This window comes from Pongo pygmaeus, chromosome 2, assembly GCF_028885625.2.
Source record: "Pongo pygmaeus isolate AG05252 chromosome 2, NHGRI_mPonPyg2-v2.0_pri, whole genome shotgun sequence".
Taxonomy (NCBI): Eukaryota; Metazoa; Chordata; class Mammalia; order Primates; family Hominidae; genus Pongo; species Pongo pygmaeus.
In genome coordinates, this window is record NC_085930.1 from 6,949,205 (window position 1) to 6,975,360 (window position 26,156).

General features: G+C 36.2%; 1 protein-coding gene across 12 annotated transcripts in view; it reads right to left on the minus strand.

Annotated features, from left to right (window-relative positions):
* The window catches only part of CSNKA2IP (casein kinase 2 subunit alpha' interacting protein), a 146,535-nt gene that overhangs the window by 67,093 nt on the left and 53,286 nt on the right, over positions 1-26,156 (minus strand). For 5 of the 12 annotated variants that reach the window (XM_054482575.1, XM_054482578.1, XM_054482574.1 and 2 more), the window contains one exon: positions 5,568-5,671. The exons of the other annotated variants lie outside the window; for them this stretch is intronic. The gene's annotated coding sequence lies outside the window, so the exon portion shown is untranslated. The remainder of the gene's footprint in view (positions 1-5,567; positions 5,672-26,156) is intronic. 12 annotated transcript variants of the gene reach the window in all.

Genomic DNA, 26,156 nt, shown 5'->3' on the forward strand with positions numbered 1-26,156 from the left:
ATTCCATGGTGTATATGTGCCACATTTTCTTAATCCAGTCTATCATTGTTGGACATTTGGGTTGGTTCCAAGTCTTTGCTATTGTGAATAATGCCTCAATAAACATACGTGTGCATGTGTCTTTATAACAGCATGATTTATAGTCCTTTGGGTATATACCCAGTAATGGGATGGCTGGGTCAAATGGAATTTCTAGTTCTAGATCCCTGAGGAATTGCCACACTGACTTCCACAATGGTTGAACTAGTTTACAGTCCCACCAACAGTGTAAAAGTGTTCCTATTTCTCCACATCCTCTCCAGCACCTGTTGTTTCCTGACTTTTTAATGATTGCCATTCTAACTGGTGTGAGATGGTATCTCACTGTGGTTTTGATTTGCATTTCTCTGATGGCCAGTGATGGTGAGCATTTTTTCATGTGTTTTTTGGCTGCATAAATGTCTTCTTTTGAGAAGTGTCTGTTCATGTCCTTCACCCACTTTTTGATGGGGTTGTTTGTTTTTTTCTTGTAAATTTGTTGGAGTTCATTGTAGATTCTGGATATTAGCCCTTTGTCAGATGAGTAGGTTGCAAAAATTTTCTCCCATTTTGTAGGTTGCCTGTTCACTCTGATGGTAGTTTCTTTTGCTGTGCAGAAGCTCTTTAGTTTAATTAGATCCCATTTGTCAATTTTGGCTTTTGTGGCCATTGCTTTTGGTGTTTTAGACATGAAGTCCTTGCCCATGCCTATGTCCTGAATGGTAATGCCTAGGTTTTCTTCTAGGGTTTTTATGGTTTTAGGCCTAACATTTAAGTCTTTAATCCATCTTGAATTGATTTTTGTATAAGGTGTAAGGAAGGGATCCAGTTTCAGCTTTCTCCATATGGCTAGCCAGTTTTCCCAGCACCATTTATTAAATAGGGAATCCTTTCCCCATTTCTTGTTTTTCTCAGGTTTGTCAAAGATGAGATAGTTGTAGATATGTGGCGTTATTTCTGACAGCTCTGTTCTGTTCCATTGATCTACCTCTCTGTTTTGGTACCAGTACCATGCTGTTTTGGTTACTGTAGCCTTATAGTATAGTTTGAAGTCAGGTAGCGTGATGCCTCCAGCTTTGTTCTTTTGGCTTAGGATTGACTTGGCGATGCGGGCTCTTTTTTAGTTCCATATGAACTTTAAAGTAGTTTTTTCCAATTCTGTGAAGAAAGTCATTGGTAGCTTGATGGGGATGGCATTGAATCTGTAAATTACCTTGGGAAGGATGGCCATTTTCACGATATTGATTCTTCCTACCCATGAGCATGGAATGTTCTTCCATTTGTTTGTATCCTCTTTTATTTCCTTGAGCAGTGGTTTGTAGTTCTCCTTGAAGAGGTCCTTCACATCCCTTGTAAGTTGGATTCCTAAGTATTTTATTCTCTTTGAAGCAATTGTGAATGGGAGTTCACTCATGATTTGGCTCTCTGTTTGTCTGTTCTTGGTGTATAAGAATGCTTCTGATTTTTGTACATTGATTTTGTATCCTGAGACTTTGCTGAAGTTGCTTATCAGCTTAAGGAGATTTTGGGCTGAGACAATGGGGTTTTCTAGGTATACAATCATGTCATCTGCAAACAGGGACAATTTGACTTCCTCTTTTCCTAATTGAATACCCTTGATTTCCTTCTCCTGCCTAATTGCCCTGGCCAGAACTTCCAACACTATGTTGAATAGAAGTGGTGAGAGAGGGCATCCCTGTCTTGTGCCAGTTTTCAAAGGGAATGCTTCCAGTTTTTGCCCATTCAGTATGATATTGGCTGTGGGTTTGTCATAGATAGCTCTTATTATTTTGAGATATGCCCCATCAATACCTAATGTATTGAGAGTTTTTAGCATGAAGGGTTGTTGAATTTTGTCAAAGGCCTTTTCTGCATCTATTGAGATAATCATGTGGTTTTTGTCTTTGGTTCTGTTTATATGCTGGATTACATTTATTGATTTGCGTATATTGAACCAGCCTTGCATCCCAGGGATGAAGCCCACTTGATCATGGTGGATAAGCTTTTAGATGTGCTGCTGGATTCTGTTTGCCAGTATTTTATTGAGGATTTTTGCATCAATGTTCATCAAGGATATTGGTCTAAAATTCTCTTTTTTTGTTGTGTCTCTGCCAGGCTTTGGTATCAGGATGATGCTGGCCTCATAAAATGAGTTAGGGAGGATTCCCTCTTTTTCTATTGATTGGAATAGTTTCAGCAGGAATGGTCCCAGTTCCTCCTTGTACCTCTGGTAGAATTCTGCTGTGAACCCGTCTGGTCCTGGACTTTTTTTGGTTAGTAAGCTATTGATTATTGCCACAATTTCAGCTCCTGTTATTGGTCTATTCAGAGATTCAACTTCTTCCTGGTTTAGTCTTGGGAGGGTGTATGTGTTGAGGAATTTATCCATTTCTTCTAGATTTTCTAGTTTATTTGCATAGAGGTGTTTGTAGTATTCTCTGATGGTAGTTTGTATTTCTGTGGGATCGGTGGTGATATCCCCTTTATCATTTTTTATTGCATCTATTTGATTCTTCTCTCTTTTTTTCTTTATTAATCTTGCTAGCGGTCTATCAATTTTGTTGATCCTTTCAAAATACCAGCTCCTGGATTCATTAATTTTTTGAAGGGTTTTTTGTGTCTCTATTTCCTTCAGTTCTGCTCTGATTTTAGTTATTTCTTCCCTTCTGCTAGCTTTTGAATGTGTTTGCTCTTGCTTTTCTAGTTCTTTTAATTGTGATGTTAGGGTGTCAATTTTGGATCTTTCCTGCTTTCTCTTGTGGGCATTTAGTGCTATAAATTTCCCTCTACACACTGCTTTGAATGCATCCCAGAAATTCTGGTATGTTGTGTCTTGGTTCTTGTTGGTTTCAAAGAACATCTTTATTTCTGCCTTCATTTCATTATGTACCCAGTAGTCATTCAGGAGCAGGTTGTTCAGTTTCCATGTAGTTGAATGGTTTTGAGTGAGATTCTTAATCCTGAGTTCTAGCTTGATTGCACTGTGATCTGAGAGATAGTTTGTTATAATTTCTGTTCTTTTACATTTATTGAGGAGAGCTTTACTTCCAAGTATGTGGTCAATTTTGGAATAGGTGTGGTGTGGTGCTGAAAAAAATGTATATTCTGTTGATTTGGGGTGGAGAGTTCTGTAGATGTCTATTAGGTCCGCTTGGTGCAGAGCTGAGTTCAATTCCTGGGTATCCTTGTTGACTTCCTTCTCGTTGATCTGTCTAATGTTGACAGTGGGGTGTTCAAGTCTCCCATTATTAATGTGTGGGAGTCTAAGTCTCTTTGTAGGTCACTCAGGACTTGCTTTATGAATCTGGGTGCTCCTGTATTGGGTGCATATATATTTAGGATAGTTAGCTCTTCTTGTTGAATTAATCCCTTTACCATTATGTAATGGCCTTCTTTGTCTCTTTTGATCTTTGTTGGTTTAAAGTCTGTTTTATCAGAGACTAGGATTGCAACCCCTGCCTTTTTTTGTTTTCCATTTGCTTGGTAGATCTTCCTCCATCCTTTTATTTTGAGCCTATGTGTGTCTCTGCACGTGAGATGGTTTTCCTGAATACAGCACACTGATGGGTCTTGAGTCTTTATCTAATTTGCCAGTCTGTGTCTTTTAATTGGAGCATTTAGTCCATTTACATTTAAAGTTAATATTGTTATGTGTGAATTTGATCCTGTCATTATGATGTTAGCTGGTTATTTTGCTCGTTAGTTGATGCAGTCTCTTCCTAGTCTCGATGGTCTTTACATTTTGGCATGATTTTGCAGTGGCTGGTTCCGGTTGTGCCTTTCCATGTTTAGCGCTTCCTTCAGGAGCTCTTTCAGGGCAGGCCTGGTGGTGACAAAATCTCTCAGCATTTGCTTGTCTGTAAAGGATTTTATTTCTCCTTCACTTATGAAGCTTAGTTTGGCTGGATATAAAATTCTGGGTTGAAAATTCTTTTCTTTAAGAATGTTGAATATTGGCCCCCACTCTCTTCTGGCTTGTAGGGTTTCTGCCGAGAGATCCACTGTTAGTCTGATGGGCTTCCCTTTGATGGTAACCCGACCTTTCTCTCTGGCTGCCCTTAACATTTTTTCCTTCATTTCAACTTTGGTGAATCTGACAGTTATATGTCTTGGAGTTGCTCTTCTCGAGGAGTATCTTTGTGGCGTTCTCTGTATTTCCTGCATCTGAATGTTGGCCTGCCTTGCTAGATTGGGGAAGTTCTCCTGGATAATATCCTACAGAGTGTTTTCCAACTTGGTTCCATTCTCCCCGTCACTTTCAGGTACACCAATCAGACGTAGATTTGGTCTTTTCACATAGTCCCACATTTCTTGGAGGCTTTGCTCATTTATTTTTATTCTTTTTTCTCTAAACTTCCCTTCTCGCTTCATTTCATTCATTTCATCTTCCAGGGCTCATACCCTTTCTTCCATTTGATCGCATTGGCTCCTGAGGCTTCTGCATTCTTCACGTAGTTCTCGAGCCTTGGTTTTCAGCTCCATCAGCTCCTTTAAGCACTTCTCTGTATTGGTTATTCTAGTTATACATTCTTCTAAATTTTTTTCAAAGTTTTCAACTTCTTTGCCTTTGGTTTGAATATCCTCCCGTAGCTCGGAGTAATTTGATTGTCTGAAGCCTTCTCTCAGCTCGTCAAAGTCATTCTCCGTCCAGCTTTGTTCCGTTGCTGGTGAGGAACTGCGTTCCTTTGGAGGAGGAGAGGTACTCTGCTTTTTAGAGTTTCCAGTTTTTCTGCTCTGTTTTTTCCCCATCTTTGTGGTTTTATCTACTTTTGGTCTTTGATGATGGTGATGTACAGATGGGTTTTTGGTGTGGATGTCCTTTCTGTTAGTTTTCCTTCTAACAGACAGAACCCTCAGCTGCAGGTCTGTTGGAGTACCTGGCCGGCCGTGTGAGGTGTCAGTCTGTCCCTGCTGGGGGGGTGCCTCCCAGTAAGGCTGCTCGGGGGTCAGGGGTCAGGGACCCACTTGAGGAGGCAGTCAGCCCGTTCTCAGATCTCCAGCTGCGTGCTGGGAGAACCACTGCTCTCCTCAAAGCCGTCAGACAGGGACATTTAAGTCTGCAGAGGTTACTGCTGTCTTTTTGTTTGTCTGTGCCCTGCCCCCAGAGGTGGAGCCTACAGAGGCAGGCAGGCCTCCTTGAGCTGTCGTGGGCTCCACCCAGTTCAAGCTTCCAGGCTGCTTTGTTTACCTAAGCGAGCCTGGGCAATGGCGGGCACCCCTCCCCCAGCCTCGCTGCCGACTTGCTGTTTGATCTGAGACTGCTGTGCTAGCAATCAGCGAGACTCCGTGGGCGTAGGACCCTCTGAGCCAGGTGCGGGCTATACTCTCCTGGGACACCGTTTCCTAAGCCCGTCGGAAAAGCACAGCATTCGGGTGGGAGTGGCCCGATTTTCCAGGTGCCGTCTGTCACCCCTGGAAAGGGAACTCCCTGACCCCTTGCGCTTCCCGAGTGAGGCAATGCCTCGCCCCTGCTTCGGCTGGCGCACGGTGCACTCACCCACTGACCTGCGCCCACTGTCTGGCACTCCCTAGTGAGATGAACACGGTACCTCAGATGGAAATGCAGAAATCACCCGTCTTCTGCGTCGCTCGCGCTGGGAGCTGTAGACCGGAGCTGTTCCTATTCGGCCATCTTGGCTCCTCCCAGTGCATACTTAATTTAAAGGTAAAAAGCTAATTATCCCACACTACAACATAAAAATTTCTAATTTTAAATACCAAATATTTCTTACTCAATCAGCAGTTAAAATGAAAAATCACTTTATATTTTGGTGACAACATTAACATTTTATTCAATGGTGTTTGTTTTGCTCCCTCTCTCTATATATATATAACAAAAGTCTTTATTTTAAAGAGTAATTTTGGATACCCAACATCAAGTTTTTATCACCAGAATTCATACAATAAACCACCACTCTGATAAGAACTCATTGTGAAGTTGATTTCTTGTCATTAGAGCAAGGAAGTAATCAAATGGCACCATTTAACAATCATTAAATTCATATTGGATTTCATGTTACAATAATGAGAATAGAAAGTAGAATAAGAAAGAGATGACTAAACTTTAGGAAATTATTTATATTTAACCTGAAAAGACAAGTTTTAAAGATAATAACCAAAGTCGATAATCTTATACACCATCACTTTGAAGATTTATTGAACCATTCTCAATCAGATGACCACAAAACATAAGTCTTTTAAAAGACTTCCGTGGCAGGACAGCTTCCGGAGTGGATGAGCGGTTCCCACGGCAACAAATGAGAAAAAGAAGCCAGAACTTTCAGAGATCTTTATAAACATCTGAGTCCCAATGATCTCAAGCATGAATGCAGGTTGTCACGTACCTTAAGGAACAGACTCTTTCTATGAATAGCTATAGGAATAAATCACTCTATAAAAAAAGCTCTCCCAATTTTGGGAATATGTGGAGGTGGGTCATCTTCAGGATATTCTAAGCTTTGGGATTTGATTAAAGTTATCGCCCCATGTAGTTTTCATGATTTCATGCACAGACCCTTCTTTTTGAGCTCAGTGAGCCACATTTTCCTGTAAAATACAATGAAACCCCCATAAGTTTTTAGTTATTTTGTAACAAAATTTGGAATCTTTCTATCGAGGACTTCAGAGTTTTCTGATGTATTGATTTAGTCCAACTAGGATTTCTCAGCTACTGTTGGGTGAAGGGTCTCTTGTAACACACAATGATACTAATTCAGGCACAGACAATGGCCTTAGGGTAGTTAAAAATATATCACGCTGATGCATTTGTTACGGAAGTTAAATACTATCACTGCTTTCATAACTGTTCCTGTAGTAAAGGATAATTTGAGTTTTCATTGTTTCATTTTACAAGTGGCCAATAAAATAAATCATATATATCCTGATAGAAAATTAAAAACAATATCACTGACTTTACTAGGAGATGGAGCAAAAATACAAATAGAAAAGAATCTGAAGAAAACAAAATAAAACTAAATGATCTTGTGACTAAATAACTTGCTTCTTAAATCATATTCAACTTGTGAACAGTACTGTGCATGTGTGCTATAATTTGTCCTAAGAATATTTTTTGTCCCTATACATTCTGTTAAATAAACTAATTTTTTTCTATTTGCCTCACTCTCTATAATTTGATACTCAGAGAATTAAGAAAAAATATTCTATTTACAACAAAATTTTCTTCTGTACCTGATCACCTAGACATTTTCTCCCCAAACTTTGAAGAAAGAAATCATTTTCGCATGTAACAGAGGCAGCTGGTTTAGCAGGGAATGCTATCATGGCTTAGCCCATCCTGATTCTCGGCAGCTAATTTGAATAGCTAGCTGAATTCTGCAAGCAGCCTCCTCCATTTTCTCAGAAAATGTGGGGAAGCTTGGAATAGGACAGGAGACAGAACAGAGCATAGAACCAAAGTAGGGAAAGAGAAGAAAAACGGAAATAGAGGAAGTAACTGCTGAGGCATGGCTAATCAGAAAGGACACTTCATGCATATTATGGACCCATTGTGATAATAAAATTGGAATCAAATTGCCTACGCAAACCACTTGAGACACTCTGCAGCTTTAATTTTTAAAGTTATGAAGACACTTGACACAGAAGGGGATCAATTATCACTAGTTTTCGTGCAAATACTTACTTAAGCAATGCTGTGGGTCAGAGTCAGTAGGAAAATCGCAGGCTTGCAGCCACATAATGGCAACTAATTACAATATTACTGGGCCCCTTTTCAATGGCCTCTGTTGGCAGTAGTGGTCATAGCTGACTTATTCTGATTAAATTTCAAGGAGCCTAAAGATATGATAAATGTATGTATTTGCCAAAACTGGTTTGGATCATGAAACCACCAAAAAAACATTAAAACAAAAGGGAATCCTCCAGTTAATTTGTTAGGTACTCAAATCCTTGAGATGAGCAGTGTGGTGCCATTTAATAACGGAATGGAGGTTTTCAGTATGGCATAGAAGCAGCTCCCAGATCGCAGTGGCCCCCCTTTCAATGGCAATCTTGAACATATACATTTGGAAAGATGGGAATTTATACTGCTCCATGCTATATGGGACAGTTAACAGAGTACTTTACGTTAATAAAGTAAATGGAGTACTTTACTTTCTGTTAGTAACAGTTTTGAGAGCCTGGTCAGGCACTGGCTTTATTCTGAATTGTCAAGCCTAGTTCAAGTTTTCTTTTTTATTATACTAAGGTTGATCAGCTAATTTAATAGAAACATCTCTACTCTCCTTTTTGGTTCCACCCCACAAAGTATTGAGAGATAAATATTATCTCCATAATGAAAAGTCTGTCAACAAAACAGCTAGTCTAATAGACAAGGAGACTGAACTTCATTTTTGAGTTCAGGAAAACAAACCATTAGAAACTAAATGAGGGTTGTCAGACTTGCGGTAACAATAAAAATAAACAAACCTCATTTATTGCCTCTATTGCCTCTATCTCCTTTACTCTGTCACCTTTATGAAACCTGCCTAAGTAGACATGACATTGAACACTGAGCATTTCTTCCTGTCTTACTTCTATTTCTTTTCTCTGGGCAATTTGCCCTTAAGAAGTGAATTAAGTACTGGTGAATTAATTTATTTCTGTTCAACTGAATATACCGCTTTATTGTATATTTTAAAATTAATTTATTACATATAAAAATAAATTGATTGCAGCCGGGCACAGTGGCTCATGCCTGTAATCCTAGCACTTTGGGAGGTCGAGGTGGGTGGATCACCTGAGCTCAGGAGTTCAAGACCAGCCTGGCTAACATGGTGAAACCCCATCTCTATTAAAAATACAAAACTTAGCCAGACATGATGGCAGGTGCCTGTAATCCCAGCTACTCGGGAGGCTGAGATGGGAGAATCACTTGAACCTGGGAGGCGGAGGTTGCAGTGAGCCGAGATCACGCCACTGCACTCCACCCTGGGTGGCTGAGCTAGACTCTGTCTCAAATAAATAAATAAATAAATAAATAAATAAATAAATAGATAGATAGATAGATAGATAGATTGCATACTATTTTCTTCAATCTCTTCCAAAGAATATCACCTTTACAGTAAATAAAGCTTTGCTTGTGAAAGAAGCTCTAAGCCATTTAAAAAAGTAAAATGTGTGTGTTCTCAGCCTATATGGCCACCTGTCACCACTTGCCTGGAGAGTAGGCATGACACACTGACCTCCATTAGACGCAGTGACTATGATTCCAAAAGTGAAAAGAGGTTATTTTCAGCGCTACATATGCCGCCAAGAAGCTGACATTTTGATGTCCACTCCTCATTTTGCTAGCTTGAATCTACTAGCATAATATTGTTCTGTATCAATCCATAAAAACATAAAAACATATTCACACATTTAACATACTAAATGTTACAAGAAATGCATAAATATGCATTCAGAACCTCCCTCTCTTTTCTTTTCTTTTTTTTTTTTTTTACCTTTTCTGAAGATTTTATTTCTTTCTAAAACATATATTAGGAAAAGAATATTTGCGCAATGCCAGGTAATACCTGGCACACGATAGAGTAAGTGATTCCACTCTGGCGCCCCCAAGTCCACACAGAGTCTGAGGAGGTAGGATTGAAAAGCTACTGTTTTCTATTGATACTGAGCCAATATGATTAGTAGAAGAAGAAGTTTTCTTTCTTCTGTCCTCTTTCTGGTCTACTTGAGGGTGGGAGGCTGTTAGCCGTGTGATAGGAACTAACAGCATTACATGCTACAAAAAGCAATTGCCTGAGCAATTTTCCTAAGCCAGAGCCAAAGCAAAGCAAATGCAATACTCCCCCTCACCTCGGTGTCGGCCACATGAGAGTGGAGCTACACCGTGATCTCCACAGGGCAAATTCCGTGACAGAAACTGGATTCTGTGGCCAATTGCATGGCGACATGGGTCTGCCACAAGAATGGAATTTAAATATTGAACACTACATACATTTTTTTTCTTTCCAGAGACCAACAAAAATAAAGAATTTTAACTACACAGGTGCATTTGCTTCATTTCATTGAAAGAAAACACCTTCCAGCCAAAGAAAGATGCACAATTTTATTTGGAAACACTAGTATCATATTATATTTTGGTATTTTAATATGAAGTCCAATGGAACAGTTGCCAATAATCCCATCTTAAAATCATTCAATCAGTGTTATACCCTTTAGCTGAAATAGGAACAAAGCATTCCCTAAGATCTGATCATTGAATATTGAGTGTTTCTTCCCCCGTTTTAGAATGTTATTTATTTCAAAAAATTATCTCCTCACTTCTAGAGAGATAAGAGAAAAACGAAATGAAAAAGCTCAACTGCCAGCTAAAGCTTTTATAGATAACATTTAAAGCAACTGCGCTTCCCGTGGCCCATGCCTAAAAATATAACTGAATTGTATTCGTTGAATTCTAAAGGCTCAAAGTACATATAACCATTATGCATTAAGAAAGTAACTACCTGTGCTTAACTTTCTTATTTTGCTTCTAGTTTTGGATAAAATTTTATTGTTTCAATTTCAGTTTCAAAGCAACATAATCATGATAGCCATTTATTTTGGTTTTTAATATAAAATTAGCCTTTTCATATCTTGAAGTCATTCAGGTTTATTTTCTTCTATTTGAATTTTTTATATATAATACAAAAGCATAGGCTAGAGTTGACCAACGAGGTTAATTAAAAGATTACATATTTTTTATTTTATGAAATTATAGACTCTTAAAACCAGAAGAAAATCTTAGTGATTATCTAATATAGCTCCACTCATTTTTTTAGATGAAAAAAAACTTAGGTTCAGAGGAAATGAATGCTTTACTTAGAATCACATGGCTAGTACATGGCAAAGTTTATACTAGAATGCTTAGACTTTTCATCTTAAAATATTTTTATTCTGCAAGCTCCCTAATGGAATAAAGAATAAAACAGAGTGCTAATCACATGATAGGCAAGTGGGTGCCTAGGACAAATCAGAGAAAAGTGAAATAAAGGAAAAGTGCCTTAAAATTGTTGTTTTGGTCAGGGTTCCAACGGGAAATATATGACATGCTCAAATTGAAATAATTGGAAGAGAGTTTAATAAATAAACTACTTATCAAGGTACGGGCAGGGTATAAAGAAATCACAAGAGATATTGCTAGAGTTCAGGGCTAGAAATCACTAAGCTATTATTATTCCTAGGCCTAACCCAAAGAAGATAATAGGGTTTCTGAAAGCCAAAGAGAGAGCTCTGTAGCGAACTCTACTTTGACAAGCTTTCTGACTTTCAATCAAGATGCAGAGTTAACATGAGGTGATCCTACAGGGAAGGAGGCAGGGGAATGAACTCAATGACCTTTCTCCCCTTCCTCTGATCTCCTGCAGCAAACATCCTGCCTAAGCTCACTGGAGATTAAAAGGACCTTTTGATATACAGATCAGTCTCCCTGAATAAGTAGCAGAGTGAAGGGCAAAGGACAGATCCTGTTAAAGAAAAAGTTATTCAGGACATATTAAAGATGATAAGACCGAGTTTATTCAAAGACTTGGGGGAACATGGTGATAGGTATAGAGACCACTGCAATGGTATTTTGCATTGCGGGAAAGAGATTGTACTCGACTCCAAATACAGCATGGGCAAGTGGAATTTATAGTGAAAGAACTGGGTGGGGGTCACGGATGGAAAATTACTAAGAGGAAACATCAAGGTAAAGGTGGATTCTAGCTAAACCAACCTAGCAGGACTCTTGTTGAAAGAAGGCTAGGTCAATCAAACGTCACCTAAAGAATGGTGGAGGATAAAGAGCCTGATCAGATATTGAGGGTGATCCAAATATTAGGAACAGGGGGTTCTTATTAAACTGACTTAGCAAGATTCTTGCTAAAACTGGATTTTACAAAGAAGCAAACAGATAGATGGTAGAAGGCTCAGAACCTTGACGAAACTTTAGTCACACGAAGAATTTTTTTCAATCTAAAGGAGTAAATGAAGGCAGAGGGGTGATGTTTGGACAAAAGAAGAAATAGAATAAAAGGTCAAAGAGAAAAAGGCATCAACTTAAGAATTAGGGACAAAAAAGTATTAACACAGCACAAGAGGAAGAACACCCCAGAATGATGGAGTTGTGTGGATAATAATAGGTTATAAAGTCATGTTTCTAGAAAGAGAGAAAAAAAAGAGTAAATGGAGAGGAAAAGGAAAGACTGAGGCTTAAAGAGGGAAGGTTGAAGGAGTGAGGTGTTAAACAGATTAAAGTTTAAATTAAAAAATACTATTTTCATGTAAACCTATTCCAATTGGGCCTGGGCTAGAGGAAGAGTTTTCTTGGACAGCACTGATCTAACATGTAACATATGTTTTCTTGGACAGCACTGATCTAACATGTAACATATATATTGTATTAACCATATAAGCTGCTTGTGAATATTGAGGATTTTCTTGTTACTGCAGTCTCTGAAATGCATTCACTTTTAATCTGAAATCCTTTTATTTTGCAGGGCTGGCACAGGAGAATTTTGCAGCATTTCCATTGGTGTTAAGTTATCTGACTTTCCCAACATTTCACTGTGTTTCTGTGTTGACTCCGTCTACTAGCAGCCCCACACCTTTCCTGAACAATTGTCTATGGGCTTCTTCCCCAAAACTATCTGTTACACATGCCATGCACATTCTAAACCATCCCTCCTTCAACTTTTTTTTTTCTGATATTGCTGTTTCTTGTTTCTAGCTATTTAAAAATTCATTTCTTCCAAAGAGACCCTCAAGCTATATGCAAACCAAAGAAAAGGAATATACCGAGTATGCGGAACTTTCCTCCCCCTATTATCAGAAAAGAATTGAATCTACTTCCATCTGCTAGAAGACTTCATGTGTGTCTCTGCCCTTGTGTCACACCCAGCAGCCCTCCCTTTTCACCAGCAAGTATCAACTTCTGTCCAGATTTCTTTGCCAAAGCATTGACTTCTTTCACTAGGACATTTACAAAACTCCAAATGAAATAATTTTGTTTAAAACAATTTATAATTATGCTATCATTTGCCTACAGTTCTTATATTCTTTGAAATTTCATTGAGCCCTCTAAGCCTGAGCTCCTTCATCTAGAAAAAGTAAATAACAGCTTCTTTATCATAGGTTGCTAAAATCATGCAAGATAATGCATGTAAAGTGCTGATCACAGTGCTGCAAATAATAAAAGCTCTTTAAATGTTAACTATTATTATTATTGCTTTCTAAATGGCTGTCTGTGATGGGCTGATGATTTATTGTGAAAGACGGTAATGAAGCAAGCTAAGGGGTCAAGGCTACTCTACCAAGGATGAAAATAAAAGAACAAAGCTGCCCCATTACAATCCCTTGGTGTCAATGAGTAAGATATTCTCTAATGACAAGCTGGTCTTTTTCTCAGAAATGGAACATATTTATCTCCATAAATCAAATTAGCCAGTCTAGAATAAAGTTACATTTTTCAATGTTGACTTTATTTTTCTAGAATTTGTATTTAATGAATCATATTTGGGGGCATTTAATTTAATCTTGAACAAAAAAACCTAATAAAAATATTGCAGAGGCTAGTTTTATAGGTATTTTTAAATATTTGAGAAATAGTTTTGCAAATGGACCACCAAAATGATGGCCTTGGAAAGGCTTCCTGCGCTATAAGCATACAATCTAGGTAGGAATATAGGTAAATTGTCTGAAGTGAAAAATATTATTCTGAGACTGAACTAGGATTGACAGAACCACATAAAATAAGCCAAATTAAAACCACTATAGATTATGCATGAGATCATTAGGACATAGGGTTAAATAATTAAAGATGGCCCTTTAATTTTAAATTGGTTTGAATTTGAAAATATACAGAAGCAATCTCACAAACACCTTGTACTCACCACTCAGATTTAATAAACATTTTAATACATTTTCTTTACATAATTGTGAGAAGACATCAAAAAATGAAGGTTTGATCAAAGTCCTTTTTGAGCAGCCTAGTTGATTCTATTCCATGCCATCATCCCCCTTACATTCTGGATATAATAACTGTTCTGAAGTGCACACTTCCCATCCTTGTTTTTATACTGTTTATGTACAAATATATGGTGTACTCTTTATGTACAAATATATATGTGTGTGTCTACACATAGCATATATTATTTTATGTTTCCAAATTTGAAATAATAGGTAACATATTGTATAAATTCTTAAGAGATTGCCTTTTTGTCTCAACATTTTTGTATTGATTTTCTTTATTCATTGTGACTGCTGTATATAAACTTATCCAATTTTAATAATAGACATTTAGGTTGTTTCTAGGATTTTACCATAAGCAACAATGTAACATTGAATAGTTCTGCATATTTTCTTGTGCACATATGCAAGAGTTTTTCTGAAGTAAATTCGGAAGCACTTAGAATCAGAATGCTGGATCCTGGTCAATTTAACTAGATATTGCCAAATTGCTCTCAAAACTTGCATCAATTTCTACAACCACTACCAACATATAAGGGTTCCCTTTATTCTATATGCACACAAGCACATGGTGCTGCCAGAATTTGCTAAATGTTCATTGTTTTGGTGAACATAAAATCAAATAACATTGTTTAGATTTTACTTAAAAGCCAAAGTTAAAATAAATTTTCAAATAAGTGTCTTCCAAGCAGTCCGTTACTGGGTTATGAATGTGATGTAGCTTGCCAAATTTCCATTTAACCCATTTTGTACCTATGTGGAATGTTATGATGTATGATATCTACAAGTTGCCAAAAGAATGACAGAAAAAAAAAAAAAGACATACAAGATTGCCCCTCTTTCAAAAGCAAGGAAAGACAGTTGCCCCATCCCATTTTTCTCATGGACAAAAGTAACCAGACACTCAACAAGAGCTCACTTAATAAATCAGATTTTTAAGCTAATTTACACTTTTATAAATATTAGCTTCCTTGGAAATGCTTCTGTTTGCTTCTTCATTCTCTCCTCCTCTCCCTCACATCCTTTTTTTCCCTGTGTTCTTCTTTTTTCCTTCTTCTTAAGAAAAGCCCATTTAAATATACTCAGTTGCAAAGTTGGACTAGCTAACTACTTAAGACATGGCAAAGATTATAACTTCCCACTGAGATTTTGCAAGTGAGTCTTTTTCATTAATAGAGCAGCAGGATTTGAGGATTTTATTAACTCTCCATTTAGAGCCTGATAATCCTAATAAACCTCTTTCTCCTAAAAGACTTACTTTATCTACTCATTCATATTTCCATGGTAGTAGCAGCACAATCTGTTCCGAATTAAATTTTCTGCAAGGGGTATCTTAGCTTCTAAGTTTAGTCCATAGAAGATAAGTTTTTGTTTTATAATTTAATGAAAATTTCTATAATATACCATACACTTGCTGCATGAACTGAAGACTATTAACTAATAGGCCTCTGTTTCATTGTTATTGTTGCTATTCAAATAATCATAGGTTATGTATGCATATGGTCATAATTTTATCTAAATAATGATAGTTCCCCAAAGTTAATCTTATTTTGAAAATTATAAAGAAGACATAAGATCTTCTGAAATCATCAGAATTAATTCTTTAAGTAAGCAGTCTATATTATTATTCATTTTATAAGGCCTTATATTTGACTTTTGTGAATTATGTTTTAATGGCTGCTCAAAAAACAAAGAGCAATAGTATTAAATGCTTTGCCTAATATTTGAAGACAAATGATACACTGCTCAATAACATATGATAAATTCATATCATTTTTCATCATAAAAAAATTGCACATATTTCAAGGCCTTAACCTAAATAACCTAACTCAACCTATTTATACTAATTCATCTTCTGTTATTCTTCTACACACACCCTACACCTCAGTCAAATTTCTTACTGATCCTTAACTTCTATTAATCAAATTGTTCCATGCTTTTCTCCCTCTGTGTCATGAACCATACTATCTTTATATGAACACTTTTACATTAGTTTCTTGTTGCTTATATAACAACGTGCCACAAATTTAGTGTCTTAGAATAACACAAATTTATTATCTTCCATTTTTGTAGGCTAGAAGTCTAACAGGTTTCACTGGGCTAAAATCAAGGTGTATTTAGAGCTATGCTCCTTTTTCAGCTTCTAGGGGCCACCTATAATTCCTAGTTTGTGGTTCCATTCTGCCATCATCAAAGCCTTCAATGTTACATCTTGCTGACCACCCTTCCATAGTCATATCTCCCTGTCTCTTACCACGCTAGAAAAAGATCTCCAATTTTAAGGACCTATACAATTAGATTAGGTCCACTACGATAATCCAGGATAATCTTATCTCAAGGTTCTTAACGTAATCACATCTGCAAAGTTCCTTTTGCCATATATGATAATATACACATGGGTTTGAGAAATTAGCACTTGGAAACCTTTGCAGGCCATGATTCTGCCTACCACCCCTTTCTCCTATTCCTCCCACCTATCAAAATTTCCGCAGCATTAGATTATGTAGTGGGTGGCTCAAACTAAGAAGGATCATTCAGCTCAACCTTCCATTTTAGAAGTAAAGCCACCAGTCTCATTACTGGCAGGGAGTCAATTCTTGGCAAATATTTGTTAAATACTGAATGAAATAGCTTGCCCTTCACTGCCTGGCTCAGAAAATAACATTTCTCTGAAGTCTTAATTATGCCATCTTGAATAGATTTCTCACTCAAGACTTCTCTAGTATTTATTTACCTTGCCACTAATATGTAATTTACCATTTGTTTTAAACAAGGACAGATGTTACTTTTCTACTCTCAAATATTATATTCATTATATGCTTCATTTTATGATGCTTCTATTATGTGATTTTCATTATATGATAATGTTTTATACTTTTTGCTTTTTGATTCCTCAAGTATTCATTCTGTTATGGATTCTGTGTAATTTCTGTGCCATATTTTACTAATCTGGGTCAGTTCTATGCCTCAAGGCAAGGTTCAGTTTCCCCGGTTCATTTTTCTTTCTGAACTCGCCTTTGTAATTCGCTTCACTGGAAAACACACGAGGTTAGGATACCTCATTTAGGGGCAGGTTTTCCGTCTCTCCTTTGTTGTTCAGCTTCGCTAATTGTAGCTGGAGTGGCAACTCAGTTGGATTAGCACCCTGGGGCTTGCTGTCTTTAATTTGCAGAGGAAGAAGTAGGAAGCCATATTCCAGTCTCAGGCCTGTGTGCCTGCCATATTTCTGCCAGAAGACTCAGTTTTATTTATCACTTCCCGCTCAATGTCCAGCACCTTACCAGCATATAGTAAGCACTTAATAAACATGTATCAAATGAATAAATGTAAGGATGAATAAAAGATTGACATAAAAGTTAAACTCTTATTGGTCTGTATTTGGGAGTCTGACCTTTGGATGCAGGAGCCAAGTGAGTGAGGAGTTTGGCTACCCTAGTTCTTTTCAACTGATCCTGGATAATCACTTCTAAATATTTCTTATATTGGTGACATATATATTTTTTAGAATGTAGATGATATATTTTTTTCAAATGTTTAAGTCAATAAATTGTATTCAAAATGTTAACAATAAAGCCTCAGACAACCATTTTGCTCTAAGAATGAAATAACAAAATCTTTTGTAACAGAATTCAAATAACATAGTATTTCCAAACGAATTCCAAAATGCTTTCAGTCTTTATGCTATTGTTGAGGAATGCATCCCTCAAAAATGGCCTCATTAAAAAACACCACCTATATCAACGTTCGTGTCCTATTAAGTTAATATTTTATTAAAATTATGTCTTTTTGTTTGTCTTTCTTCTCTGACAGACTTCCTTATGTGCATCTGATACATCTTTGTATCCTTAAACCTAAGATAGTTACTATTTCTATAAAAAATCATTTATGAATAAGTGAGTGGATATTTTGTTTGATATTGTTTCTTCTTCAGATATCTATTGAGCATTAATATGTGCAAGAGACTGTGAAAGCTACACAAATTTTAGCACTGAGCAAGACATAAATATTCCCTGCCATCAAAGTGTAAGAATGAAAAACAACTACAAATAATGAATTGTCTGTCTCCCTGTATAAGGCTCCTGTTGTAGATAAATCAAGATGTCTTTATAGTATCTCAAGACTTCATGGCCAAACTAGATTTCAACTTGTAATTGTTAAATAAAGCCTCCTCACTTTCATATCTGACATCTATGCTTTCTCTTCGCTGTCAAGATGGGATCTTTCTCTATTTCTAAAAATAAGCCCAGCAGAGTGGAAAGAGTTTCATTAGTTAAAATGGAACATATACTTTGGTATATACAGCATTTAAGAATTTTTAAGTATATACACACCCAATTTATTTTAGGATTAATTTATCTAACTGGTGTGTGGATTTAAATAATTTTTGTTAATTATGAACTTTGTGCATTCATATTAGTGGGGTCCTTCAGCATTAATATTCTTTATAACTTTAAGAGTTCAAGGACAGAGAGAAAGTATATTTTTCTTTCTTGTTCATATAATAAAACAGAAGCATGGAATTTTTAAGTATCTTATTCTAAGTCATATAACCAGTCTTGATTAAAATCACTGCTGGAAATCAAAGCTTTTTTTTCAATGGGTTCAACAATGGGCCATTCATCTTCCATAGACATTTTGCATAAGTAATAGCAGCTCAAGTTTAAGAACAATTCCAGTGGCCATAACATCTATATTCATTCTACATTAAAGCATTTAATTTTCTGTTTATGAATTCAGCATATTTCTCTGAGTTGGACATAGTTCAGTGTTTTATTATAGGAAATCATATTTTTTCCTGTAGGTTGTCAGGAAACAGTTACCCAATTTTACTTAGTTAGAACAATGGTTCTCATCCAAAAAGCTGCTATAAGTAATGAAAATGAAATCAATTTACTGGCTCAGCTCCCAGATTAAGGATTGCTTTATGAATAAATAAAATAGTAGATGGCATCTAAAAGGGGAATGAACAATTTATGTATTATCAGGACACATCTTACTTTTCACTTCTAGTAAAATGAAACACTTACTATTTGGACTTAAAATGCCTCAAACTGTGATGTTATTTTGAAAAAAAAAGAGATAGGAGATATCCTAGTAATAACAATAAATAATTTAAAGGCGGTTTTCCACAATAATATTATATACACCTAAACAATTTTAATATTTTATGAATATAAATACTATAACACATCACCCCTATTTCACTTTCAATTTTTCTTCCTCAGTCTATTAAATTAAGGCAAACTCTTTCATATTTTATATCTTTCTAGTGATACACTACAAAGTAAAAATGACTGCTCAGATGCTTGTTCAATAAATCTCTGTTATTTGTCAATTTTGTAGTGTTACATGAGGGATTATCAGCATTGTGACAAATTATTCTCTATCATTATTCTTGTTAATCATAGTAATTTTATAGAACTTGACAAAACTAATAAAAGATTAATAATGTTACAAGTGCAGCATCCCAAGTATAGTATTGTAAAGGTAGCACAAACATAAGAAATCAAAGTAGAAAACTGACAAAATTGGAAACTTCAGGAGGAAAAGACAAGATGCACAGGATAGTCTTGACATACTTCTAGCTGAAATACATTTGAAGTAGAAAGACGAAGAGCAAGAACTGAGAGTGTCCCTTTCTCCCTTTCTGTAATTCTTACTAAAATCATTGTGTCTTTGCCTAAGATTTCACCTGACAGCTATTCCCTATTGGGCGATAAATGTTTATCTTCTACTCAGATCTATTTACAGAGCACCAAGCACACTTATCATCTATCTATTTCACATGCCCTCTTGTTTTTCTTAAAAATATCACTGTCATACATTTGGCACACTGATGCCAACCCTCAACTCCTCCCTTTTCCTTACCTGCCATATTCAAGCTATCACTAACTCTGTTAGTATTTTTTCTCTAAATTACCTCCTCAATATATCCAACTCTCTCCATTTCCAATTCACCATGCTAGTTCAAGCCACCACTTTGGACTATTGCTATACCCGCTTAACTGTCCTCTCTAATTCAACTATGGCTTTACTCCAATCCACTCTTCCCATGGCAGCCATACTGATCTTTTTAAAATGTAACTATTATAATCTTATGCTCCTGCATAAAGCCATTTAGAATAGAGATTTGGCTTCAAGATCATTATCTAGCCACGAAGGTATCTCTCCAGCAAAATCTAACACTGCGCTTCTCCTCGCTCTCTCCTAACTACCATGATCATCTCTCAGAACCACAACCTCACTGTGTTTCCTTCCACCACAGGTCGTTTCTCATGTTCCTTGTTGTGGATAGAAGGTGCTTCACTCCTCGCTAACCTAGTCAGTTCTTGTTCAGGCTTCAGACTTCAACACCTTGCATTTTCACAGGAAAACTTTCTGTATTCTCCTCTTAAGGTCAAGTTACTTGATTATATCCCTTAAAGAAGTAGGTAGTCCTCTTTTATTGCACTTAATGTGTGACTCTTTTATCAATGTCTGTTTCTTCTCCTAGATCACAAACTCATAGTCAGAGAAGACCTATGATTTGACTAATCATGGTAACTCTAGAACAAAGCAAGCGACTGCATATAGCAGATACTCAAAAAATATTAGTTCAATATAACCGCCAATTAAAGTAATTAATTGTAATAAATGATTATAAAATAAAAATTGTAAACAATACTGTCTTGAATAACATAAAAATGTGAAACAGGAGTATACTTAACAAGACATGTGAAAGACATGTACATTGAAAACTCAAAGAAAATTTATGAGACAAAAAGAAAAAATTCGAGCTATATACCACTTCAGTTTATTGGTAGACTCAGTATTGTTAAAATGTTGATTCTTCCCAAATTTTTCTGCAGATTCAGTTCAATCCCAATTAAAATTCCAACAAGCTTTTCTTTGTAGAAATGGATAAGCTGATTTTATCATTAATATAAAAATGCAAAAGATTTTAAATAGCTGAAACAATTTTGAAAAAGAAAAAGTTAGCAAATTTTTATTATCTGAAAGTGTATCTAGAACACCGGCAGAGAAGAGAGAGTTCTAAATTAGATATACAGGTAAGATCAATTTATGTTCACAAATGTAGTATGGTCACTAAACAAAATAAAAGATAGTGTTTTCACCAAATGGTGTTGGAATAACTGGAAATCATTACAGAAAACATTAAATTTGACCCTTATTTCATATCATTCTCAAAAATTACCTGAAATGGATCATAGAATTAAATGTAATGCTAACACTATAAACTTTTAGAAAAAAAGGAGAAATTTTTCATGATTTTTGGATAAACAAAGATGTCTTAGGAAATACCATAAAAATTGATAATTGGAATTCATAAAAATCTAAAACTTCTACTCTTCAAATTACACCATTAACAAAATGAAACTAGGAGAAATTTTACGTATAAGTGTATGTGTATATATGTGTGCATATGAGTATGAGTGTGTATACTTAAACACACATGCACACAAATGTTCATTTCATATGCACACAAATGTTCATATGTTACACATATGTGTAAACAGAACAAAGGACTTTTTTAACCTTTATTTTAGGTTTGAGGGTACATTTGAAGGTTTACTATATAGGTAACCATGTGTCACCGGGGTTTGTAGTTTGTAGTTTATCACCCAGATGTTAAGCCCAGTACTCAATAGTAGTCTTTTCTGCTCCTCTCCCTCCTCCCACCCTCTCCTCTCTCAGTGTCTGTTGTTTCCTTTTAGAACAAAGGGCTTGTATCCAGAATATATAAACAACAATGACAACTCAATAAGGAAACAATCCAATCAAAACTCTGGACAAAGGACTTAAAGTTTTCACAAAAGGCAAATATGTAGTCAATAAATACGTGAAGCAGAGCACAGTATCATTAGCCATCTTAGAAATGCAAATTAAAGCTGTGTGTGCTGGCTCAGGCCTGTAATCCCAGCACTTTGGGAGGCCAAGGGGGGGGTGCATCACCTAAGGTCAGGAGTTCGAGACCAGCCTAGCCAAAATGGTGAAAATCTGTCTCTACTAAAGAATGTAAAAATTAGCTGGCCGTGGTGGCAGACGCTTGTAACCCCAGCTACTGGGGAGGCTGAGGCAGGATAATCACTTGAACCCAGGAGGCGGAGGTTGCAGTGAACTGAGATCATGCCATTGCACTCCAGTCTGGGCAACAAGAGCAAAACTCCATCTCAAAAAACAAAAATTTTTTAGAAAAGAAATGCAAATTAAAACTGAGACACCCATATCCATTGCTAAAACTTAAAAACACCAAATACTGGTGATGATATGGATAAAATTAAACTTTCATAAACTTATTTAGTAATGGAATATGGTACATTCACTTTGGAAAATAGCTTAGCAGTTTGCTACAAAGGTGAACATACACATATCATTATATGTACCCAATATCACAGAGAAATAAGACAAGTGTCCCCACTTGTCTTTATACACAGTTTATGTTGTTAAATTTTTACTCAATACTCTCTACACCTTCTAACTTTAGATGTAAACTACTTATCTACTGAGAACACCATATCCGTCACATTTCTCTCAAGCAAAGGCCACACATTGCCCCTCACACCACATGAAATTATGTAGAATTGGGTCTTTTTCACCATTGTCCCCTAGCACTGCTTTCAGACCATTACCCTTGCTCATCTGTGGACTGTCATTTCAGCTCTTCAACCCTCCTCATCCTCTGTACTGTCTACCGGTCTCTTGGTCATTTTTTCTTATTCACTAATAACCTTGGCACCCAGACCACATTGTTCCTTTCTGGTCAAACTGCACTATCAGCTTTAAATTCTACATTTTGAATTTTACATCTCAAATTCTACATCTCCAGTGACATTCTTCACCATTTTATTTTAACTACACACTTGTCTAACCATAAAGTAAACCAAGCAATCACATAAAACTTGTTTCAGAAATTTCACTGTTTGACCACAATCTCCTAAATTCTGTATATGTCACTCTGCTATTGCACTTACACTTTGTCTTTAAAATATTGTTGAATTTATGGCACCATTACCCTAAGTACATATATATGTATATGTGTATGTACACATCCATCTATTTGTGTATTTATCTATATCGATCCACTCTGTCTATATTATTTATCAACTTCACATCTGTTTGTCTTCCCCCTGACTATTTTGATTCAACAAATTATCTACTACTCTCCTTCCATTCCTAAAATTCCTTTTCCCATGTATACATGCCAAATCCCTATCTCTACCTGAATACACTAAGCACTTTCTCCATGCTTATAGTCTAGGTTGAGAAATATCTAACTATTACACATGTTGACATCAAAAAATGTAATAGTCTTCAGTTGGTCAGTTTTAAAATTTCTCAAGACTCAGTAAGTTTACCTGAAATGCTTTCTTCCATATTCCACATAATGACTATATCAAACCTTCTCTAATCTGCTTAAACTTAAATCCTTCATCTCACCTCACAGTATCTGCAGATATATGAGAAATGTCCTTCGACTGTCACTACAGAAGATATCATGTCACATACAGCTATACCCATTCTTTCTCCTTTCCTCCTGATACAAAGGGCAAAATCCCCTTTATCCCTTTCAAGGCCGATCCTCCCCTTTATTTCCCAGATAAATTCCAGTTGTTTCACCCTTCCCTAAACCTTGTGCTGTTAATTATCTATCTCTCAACTAACACAACTGCATTTTTAACCTCCATCCCACCTGCTTTAAAGTGTGTTCGTATTGCCCTATTTTAATAAAATTAAATAAAACAAAAGCATCTTTCCTCAACCCAATAGCCCAGCTAACTATCCTATTTTTCTTCTCTCCACCCAAACTTACGTAATATGTTGATTGCTCTTTTTTCCAATTCATCACATTTTTTATTTCCAGTTTATTCCAATCTTGTTTCAACTTACATAAATACAGGGAAACTGCCTTTATCAAAGGCACTAATGTCTTACCCACTTCAAAATTCAATTACAATGTGTTTATTGTACCTTACTTTAATTGTTGAAAGAATTTGAACTGCTGGCTGCTTCCTTCTTTTTGGAACTCTCTCTTTACTAAATTTTCATGTCACATATTCTCTTAGCTTTTTCACTATTTCTGGGGCCATTCCTTCTTAGTTTTCTTTGCTTGTTCTTTCTTTTCCATCAGTGAATTTCTCAACATTTCTCCTGCATTTCCTTGTCTTCTCTACCTATTCTCTATCCCTGTAGATATCTAATTCCTTTCATTGGGCTTTAATAGCTATTTTGGGGTATGTAACAATTTACCTATGTCCAGACCACATATATCTCCTGAATTCTCTCCGGAATTCTGAACCACATATCCAACTGCCTACTTGACTCTAACATATTCACAAATTCCAGTTTGAAACAATATGTATTATCTTCTATTGCTTTGGTTTGCCCTGTACTACCTACTCCTTTTCTGTGTTTTCTATTTGTTAAAATGGCACTCCAACCTCTGGTGATCCATCCAGAAATCTGGGGCATGTTCCTAGCTATTCCCTGGTTTTCACTCCTTCTCACGTCCAACTTACTACAAATTCTTTTGATTCTACATCCTAAAGTTCTTGGTTCTACTTATTTTCTTCCATTAAAGCGCTCATCAATGCACCATCATTTCTTTAACAAACTGCTGCAATCACCTCCTCACTATTCCCACTGAACCACTCAGCTGCCTTCCTCCACTTCATTATCTAATTTCAGAGTCATCTTTCCTAAAATGCATATATGATCATGTTACTCTTGCCATAAATTATTACAATGACTTCCCAAGCTATGATCTCCAACAAGGCTTACCAGATTGTACACAGTCTCATGACTTTCTACCTCTACAACATCATATGCAGTTAGTTCCCCTTTACTGCTTCCACTCCAAAGATGATGAGTTTATTAGTTTCTCAAACAAATTATTATTTTTCTTGCCTCTGGTTCTTGGCCCCTGCTGTACCTTCTGCCTAGAGTATGTTTTCTTTTTTCACTCTTCATCTGGCTGTGACCCACATAATCATGAAGTTATATCTTAAATATAACTTTAAGTACAACAACAAAATAACTATTGCAGCTTAGATTTTCCTTGGTATATACACGTTTAGAAACTTATTTCACTTTGTAGGTTTGCATTTGCTTTTGAAATATTCTAACTACTTTTATGCTCTCCATTGTAATATCTATGAATAAAGGTATTATGCCCATTTAGGTTGTAGCTATATGCCTAATACCTAGCACGTTGTGTAGCACAGAGTAGGTTGTTAATATTTGTTGCAGGAATAAATGAGTAAACAGTATAATTCAACAGTGCAAAAAAAACAAAAATAATAGTTTGAAAAGCTATCCTCAAGAATGGCAAAAGCTAACGTTTTTAGTTCTTATCATGAATTAGATATTAATATCAGGGTATCTACAAATCTCTATATATACATATCTACACATCACAGAAATAGACATAAACATAGGCTTTTCACTCGGTCTTTGCAGCTGCCTATTAAGTATTATTGTCCTCATTTCGCCTAAGCAGAAACTGAGCATACAAAGATTAAGTAATTTGCCCAAATCACACTGCTAGAAAATAGCCGAAACTGAACACAGGGAAGTTTGATTCTAGAACACAAATTCTTAATCATATGGGAAGATTTCCCTTTAAATAAGCACAAATGTTTTTAATTTTTACCTTTTACGTAGGATCTATAAAACAAAATAATTGTATTAATACCATCATAAATATATTCATCAGATTTATTCAGTATACTACATATGCAACACTATCAAAAGCAAAATATATGATGCAGAAACCTAAATTTCAAGACCTTAAAATAATCCATGGCAAAAACATTTGGATACTTATATTGCCGCACTAATTATTTCAGACTGCTCAAGAACTCCTCAGTTAATACTCCATGAAATAAATGAAACCTTCACACCTAACAGAATTAATGTACCTACAAAGCATACAACTTGTAACCAGAGAATTAGAGTGAAATTAAGAAATGTCCACTCGATTTAGTTATTTATTCTTTTGCTATATTTTTTCTCATCAAATATTTGTGACTGGTACGTCCTTCAGAGAAGACCTCTCATTGGATGTGACGTTGAGTTATCGGCTTAATGAGGCACGCCAAAGCTTCATTACTAACTCTTTTGTTTCCTATACATGCCACCATTTTCTCAACAGTTCCAGGTCGGTGTCACTGTGCCAGAGAATGTTCCAGCAGTAACTTTATCCTGGGTTGGATAGA